The sequence below is a fragment of the Tigriopus californicus genome, chromosome 5 (assembly GCF_007210705.1).
Source record: "Tigriopus californicus strain San Diego chromosome 5, Tcal_SD_v2.1, whole genome shotgun sequence".
Classification (NCBI taxonomy): domain Eukaryota; kingdom Metazoa; phylum Arthropoda; class Copepoda; order Harpacticoida; family Harpacticidae; genus Tigriopus; species Tigriopus californicus.
This window is the reverse complement of record NC_081444.1, coordinates 4,387,852-4,395,601: the sequence shown is the minus strand read 5'-3', so window position 1 is coordinate 4,395,601 and position 7,750 is coordinate 4,387,852.

The following is a 7,750-nucleotide window of genomic DNA, read 5'->3' as shown; positions in this document are numbered from 1 at the left end:
ATGTGGCTGATAGTATGTCTACCATCTATTTCATACCTGCGAGTAATTTTTTTGCACAAAAATTTGAAAAAAGATCAAGAAGGAAAACAACACATTTTTTCCTAAAATTGACCAGAATTCCTGAAAAAAATTATGAAATTTCACAAATATTGGTATTTTTTCTAGAAATGGCTGAATAGAGATGTATTGACTATGAAAACCCTGTATTAATCAATAGTCCAGCCGCATCTTGGATATGCTTCCCCAATCTGGCCCCCCACGATTGTTGGAGGGTTAAATAAGATTGAACGAGTTTCACAAAATATTTTGAAGGGATATCGAAATTAAGTTATAGGGAATGTGTTTAAATGTTTCCATTCCCTTTGTCCTAACCCGGGAATACAACATAGCGTTAGCAAGAGACGAGGCATTTCAGATGAAATGTGCCATAAATTCCTTCCCTTGGATAAAGGGCTAGTGAAGGGCTTAAAACCTTTTTTGTCTTAAACAGGGCACCAGCTTTATACAACTTGCTGCCGTGCTCTTTAGGACAATTTATATATTAGATGACCCAGTGCTGAGTTTTAAGCCTGACTTGGATCGTTTTCTGTGAACAATCCCACATCAGCCTTACATTCAAGGGTGCCCTAGAGCGGCTAATTCCAACAGTTTACACGACCAAATATTTTATGAATTATGACGCACCTTGACTTAAAGATAATTTCATTCCCTTGCATTGGTTGCAAACTCAAGAATCAACAAAAAATGTATTATGAGTTGCACAAAAATGTCAAAAATTGCAGTTAAAATTGCAGAATTTGCAGATGCATAAAGTTGCAGAAAAGTTTCGGATGTGCAAGTCTTTACAAAGTTGCAAAATTTACAGGATGCAAGTTTATGGCCGGACCTGGCCTGGACATGGCACTGCCTATCAGAAATGGTTTAGGGACGATATGAAAGCTGGCTTCGCTGAATAGCGAGACTCAACACTACAATTATAGCAACCAGACAACTTTCACCTATTTCGATCCATTTTGCGATGATTTGTCGAAAATTCGAAAAAAGGCCCTTCGAAAAAAAATTAGTCTCAAGCCAAGAGGGCCAACGCCCATTAAATTTCTTTTATTGCTTTGATTTTCTTCAACAAATGCGAAATTTTACAGGTTTTTCACCTTTTTATGACTGTAGTTGCTACCTTGTTCCACCTTTTGTCATTTTTATTGACTTTTTAATTATCTTTTTGCTGATAATTTCTACCTTTTTTCCGTGGTCTAGTCATCAGGTGCTTTTCAACCTTGATTTTTTGATTTGCATTATTCTTAATCGTTTCAATACCTCAGGGTTGAGGTACGATACAAAAAAGCTTGCTATATTGCAATTTTGTCTTTGAACAATCAGTAGATTTACATTTTTATATTGTGGCATTGGTTGTCTTCCACACTGGCACTTCAAACTTGAAGAAAGTAGGAAAGAATGAACGAAAAAGAGGATAAAAGAAAACAATGTCACTCTTGATGTGATCAGTGGTGTCTTTTGTTTTTTTCCTGTTTACCCTCACCCTTTCCGCTCCAGGAAGGTTTTTCGTCAAATCTCACTGCCATGTGTTTCTTCAAGTCAAGTCAAATGATTTATGACTTTGTTGCAACCTTGTGATCGCGACGAAAACAATCAGTTTTAGGGAAATATGATCAAATCAAAATGTCACCAACGAAGAAATATTTGAGAAAGGGGTCAGAAATATACCAGATGTTCTCGGTCAACGGACGTAAATGAAAACGTTATTGTTTACATTAATGACTAGACCGGGCAAAAACATTTAATTTCGATAAAAAATATTTTTTTAAAATATTTTGCCTATTTTGTCAAAAAGTAAATGTCTAGACGTTTTCAATCGCGTGGGTAATATTTTGCACATTTCTATCATATTTTGGCGATTCAAGGAACCAAACACGTGAATTAGTAGATTTTTGGTCAATCCAAGTGGTATCGTATCTAATTCAAAACATCATTGCCTCCAACAGAAATATGGTGGGTTCATTGAGAGGGATGACCATTCAACAGAATAGGAAGAAGGGTAAACATGAGTTTTGTTGTGCTTTTTACTGCAGCTGGGCCATCCATATACAAAACTAACCAGAGTAAGTATGATTCAGTGGAATTTTCTACTATGGCAGGTTGATGGCTGCACTATTAACCGGATGTTTTATAATGAAACCCGCTGCAGGTTAGACAAAAACATAGAATTTAGCCTTTAGAGTTTCATATTCTTTTCAGAAATTTCAGAATGTGCCTGAGAAATTAGGGCCAGTATTGAACAAAGAGAACAAGAGGAAAAGTTGAACATTGATTGATTGGTGCAAAATCTATTTAGCAAGCTTGATTCACTAGCCTCTTCCTAGGGCAAATCAATCCTATTCAGAGCAAGCTAACAATCTGGTTTCACTGGAGTGATATTTTGTTCTCCATCTCGAGAACTTCAGTACGCAAATGAAGCAAAAAATACTATCAGACCAAACTCAAAGGCAGATGTGCATTTCCAAAAACAAAAATGCGAAATCCTACTTGTATGTTTATGGATTTCAAAAAAAATATTTTTGAAGTATTTGCAGCTTTTTCGATTAAACATAATTTAAACATTTGGTCGGTTTTAGTGCAATGTTTTTACCCGCCCTATTTATGACCAATGGATTCTCTTTCGTTAAAGCCCAACCCAGTGTTACTTGATACTAGTGCTGAACTCGAGACCGAGTCCACTCGAGTCTTTTACTCAATCTTGGAGAAATTGGTCGGACTTGAGTCCGGACCGGTCCAAAATACTCTTTTTTTTTTTCTTCAAAATTTCATTACAAAATGGGCTTTACTCCGTCATGAATTTACCATGTAAGAAAGCAGCCCTTGAACGACGATTTTTTAGTCCTTTCCATTTTGCAGGAGGTTGTATTCTTGATTATGATCACGCACCAACTCTTTTGCAATCATCATTTCCAACAAATAGTATATGTAAAAGCATATTTTTGCAAGCATTTGGTGACTGAATTGAAAAACATTCCATTTTTTTACTTTGCATGAGCATTTTTAGGACAATTTGATGAAATATTAAAAAAAAAAAAAAATCTCACCGAGCCTGCATCTGATCAGAAGAAAGCGCAATGCTGAAATGTCCACTAGGGAGGATTTGTAAATTCTTAACAACCTTTCCTCCCCAGTCCTGAAGGCCTCCATGACTTATTGCTATCAAAACAAAATTCTTAGATTTGGAGGTAAGCATGACAATACACGTCAGCCTTTTGGTTCTCTTCTGCTATCTAATACATTTCGTGATCATAATGTTCGGCTTTACACGTATTAAAAAACAAATGTTAAAGCGCCAGAATCCTACAATATGCTCTGAGCTTTTCCCAATTATTTGTCAGCACCTAGACGAGACATAGAGCGCTATTCAAGACCCTGAAAAGCTCAAAACGACTCTTGGGCAGGTAGCCCCAACCTCAAGAACAGTTGATGGAAAAAGTGGCAGTCTTAATTCAAATTTCAGCTTGTGAGTTTTAAGTTCATCTATTCACTCGGAAAAGCGGTATTCTCGACTCAAAGTACAGTTAGCCAGTGCCCACCTTCACTAGCTATATTGGCTGATATGCTCTGAGGGCGTAGGGGAAACAAGCTAAAGGTACACTATGCATGGAGTACTCCATGCACTATGAGACGTGTAAAGAACCGGCTCGGATTTGAGCTGTGTGAGCTAGCCAGGCTGCACCACAATCGCAGCAAAAACAACCATGATTTTAGGTTATCCAGTGTTCCCAAATCTTCTTTGACAAAATTGTTCGCCATTATAGGACATCGTTTGATAAATACGTTGAGCCATTTAAGTCTAACATTCATTTGCCAAATATATCATAACATGGCAAGTGACAAAAATATCCATCAAATACAAAAAAAACATTTACTACCAACATTTTGTCATTAGTAAGAAGTGTGGTGACATTTCCTTCTTGGTAGAACCAGAGGGCGCACTAATATGAAATCCCAAAGCTTTACACTTCTTTATTGGTGGCCTGACTTGATGCTCTATAATAGGAAGAGTGCCGTCATAAGAAGCACAATTCTAGGAAAAAGCCATACATTTTTAAGAGATAAAGGTTTGAATTGAAGAAAAATTGATCAATATGATAACTAGATTCGAACATTAAGTTTGGCTCGAAATTGGCGACTACCATGCCATGTACTTAGTGTATGTGAGCGTTGTTTGAAGCTGGTATCCTGGATGAGAATAGTGCCACTAACAGGCTCAGACTAAGAAGGAGTAGCTTCCATACAACAGTGTTCAGTAGATTTATGTCGCCCAAGTCCATTCCTAATCATACTTGAGAGAGAACCTCCAATACTAGAGCGGGCCAAAACTTGTATGCCGAAAATTGCGTAAATTTTGCAAAAACTTACACATCCGAGATTTTTCTGCAAATCTATTGCATCTGCAAATTTTGCAAGTTTAACAGGATATTGATTTTTTTGGCAATTTATTGTGTAATTTTAGTCATTTAAGCCAAAAATATCAATAGGTGTGGATAATTTTCTTAAGAATTCTGGTCATTCTTGGGGATAAATGTAAAATCTTATTACTTGATTTACTTTCAAATCTTTTTGACAAAAAGTACATCTAAGTTGACATAGATTCGCTACGCTCTGATATTATTGTTTTTCTAAAAATTTTGCTTATAGGATCTTGGAGGCTGCGCACGTCAGGGTTCACTTTTCATGCTCGTACTCTTCTACTAGAGACCTCTAGTGATTACGATGCATTAAAAGCGAGACTTATTACGGAAGAATGAAAGCATTTTAACGCAACCTTTTACGTCTTTTCTTTCAGTACCCTTCATCACTTTGTGAATTCAGAATCGAACAGTGACGCTTGGTGAATCTGCAACCCAACAAGGGCTTGACTTTTTCAGCGTCTGATGAAAGGCAGGCTGGCCAGGTAGCATTTTTTGATGCTAATTTTTGAAAATTAGCATTATTTCAAAGCCGCTAGCATTGGATTTTTTTATTAGCATTGGTCTGTTTTTTAGCATCAAACTAGCATTATTTGTATAGTCCAAGCATTGCGAGATCTTGTTTAGCATTTTAGCATTTTTCTAGCATTATTTCACTGAAAAAATGACCAAAAGGGAAGAAAAGCAAAAGAAATCTCACAAGGGAGCTACATTTGGCGATGTTAACAATGTTCTTTCATAGGATCCCTTTCCCGTTGCATGAAATTGATACGCTGCAGCCAAAAAGCTAATTCCATTGTTTACTTTACAAAAAGGAAGCAAAATGATTCATTCTAATTGCTTCTCAATTCAAAGGAAGATTTAGCCTAATTTCTGTTTGTAAACATATTTTTGGCCCACCAAAAGATTTTGGGTTGGCTAATACAAATCGAACAATTGAGTAAAATGGTCAGTGAGAGGACGAAGTACCAATCATTAAGTAGATGTAATTATGGGTTGATTTCACTAAAATATTCAAACAAACATAAATGTTTTGGTTAGTTTCATTGTTCTCCGTAAAGTGTTCCCCCCCATTTGAGGTAAACCAAATATCACAAGATGCAAAAATAGCAAAAAAAAAAAATCAGAATGGATGAGATTGACAACGATTGAGCTCTATGGATAAAGAAACTTATTGCAGCTAATGTCCATTAGCTATTGCTAATGTCCGCTTTGAAGCATGATGCACGAGCAAAAAACATTTTATCTTATTTTCTTGATCTAATCTCGCCCAAGATGAACATTTTTTGGCGATATAATCAATTTTAATTGTGTGTAAAAACACCTTGTTCAAATCCTAAAATACATTTTTACTCAAATAAAACTTGTCACTTTTTGGTGTCCCCTTCTAAGTCTCAGGGTTCAAAATTAGGAGAATATCATAATCACAACTGAATCAATTTTTATTGCCAGGTTTTAGATTTTTGTGTTTTTCAAATGTTTTTTTTCTAAAAGTATAATTTTCAAGATGTCGCCTGAACATATCCTGTCATAGAGTGCCAAATATAATTGAATTGTGAAACTGAAGTTCTTTATGAGCACCATGAATACTTTGCCTTTCTTAAAAAAGTAGCATTGTTCTAGCATTTTTGAATTCCAATTAGCATTCTTTTAGCATTGATTTTGCACGAGCTAGCATTGCTAGTTGAAAAAAACCTGGCCAGCCTGAAGAAAGGATACCCTGAGAAACGGCCCACCATGCAGTGCTGCCAGATGGCGGTTTAGTCCGCCAGATTTTGCTACTTCCGGCGTTTTTTTATTATGTCTGGCGGGGAGATTTTTCTTTTGGCGGGGAAGATGAATCTGGCCATTGTTTGGCGTTTTTGAACTTTGTGCAGCGAGAAAATTTTCAACATTGACGGATAGGATGATTTAGGTGGGTTGCTGGCGTTTTTGACTGACTTTAGGTGGTTCTTCACCCAAATATCAAGGAAATTGGCAAGTTATGCCTAAGCTTTAAGGATGCTTTGCAAGAATGCAAGTTGTGCCTGGGCAATTTTTTATCATTGCACCTTCAGTTTCATTCTTCAGAGCACTTCATTTAAGTGCAGCACACTTTTGGGCACAAATGGACGAGTTTGAATTGTGAATCATGCATCACTTTTATGATCATCAATTCTATTCTCTTCTGCTATCTGATACATTTCGTGATCATAATATTCGGCTTTTCACTGGCGTTTTTAGCCTGTTGCGACCTGGCAGCACTGCCACCATGAAGAGTCAGTCTTGACCCTTCCTTAAAGCTGAAAACGTCTGTCCCGACAATTTTTATAGTTTCAGTCACAACATGTTTATTCACAGACAGCCTTGAGGTGTTGAGTAAGTTCCTGGTAAGCAAGTTTTTTTGTATGAAACTGTTCCTGGCCGCGAGTACGGGCATAAATGTTTTGTTTCCTCTCGAGTCTTTATTTAACCAGCGACAGGAAAGTTGATGCGTTGGAAGTTTTCATCTAAACATTCGTGTGTGCTACACCACGGAGTAGGAGTGGGTAGCGGGTTGAAGTGAGCCTCCAAGATCAAGCATTTCGTTATATGTAATTGTAAATAGCGATGGGAGTGAAGTAGCACAAGATTGTTGTTGTGAATTTGGCAGTGTTTTGCCAGATTGGTAGACAATCGAAGTGTATTTCTGTTCGATGAATGTGAGCTTATTTCTTGCTTCGTAGGAGAGTTCCGACGTCCAGATCGACAAGAGAGTAGAGATACTCCTGTTCCGAGGAGAATTCTCATATTTCCAAGTAAAAAGGAACTCTAGTAGGCATGAAACTTAAAACTTAGGCACATAAAATTCGACGACATCGTTATTTCACCGATATGACTGTTGACCATTGTAGATTTGTCTGATCCGTCCGTGCTGCATCAAACACATTATGAAGAGTTCCCAGCCTAGTTTCACATTGTAGGAAAGCTTTCTTAACTCGTACACTATGTGTAAAAAAGTTAGAGCGAGAATGGAAGATTATTCTGAATGCGCTTAACACGTTTTTACACTAGCGAGGTGTAAAGGTGCCATATTCAATCAAAGAACACCATGTTCTTCAATGAGTCTAAATACGTTGTTGTGACTGAACGTAGGGGTCTTAATATATATAATTTTTAATTTGTTGTAAGAAAAAATCCACACATTAGCGCTGGGTTGCATTCATGTTAAAATCTTCCCGTTCCTTCTTTTTCTCCTCTTTTATTACGAGGAGAAAAATGGTAGGGAGTACGAAGTTCAAATGACGACTCGAGCCATGTAC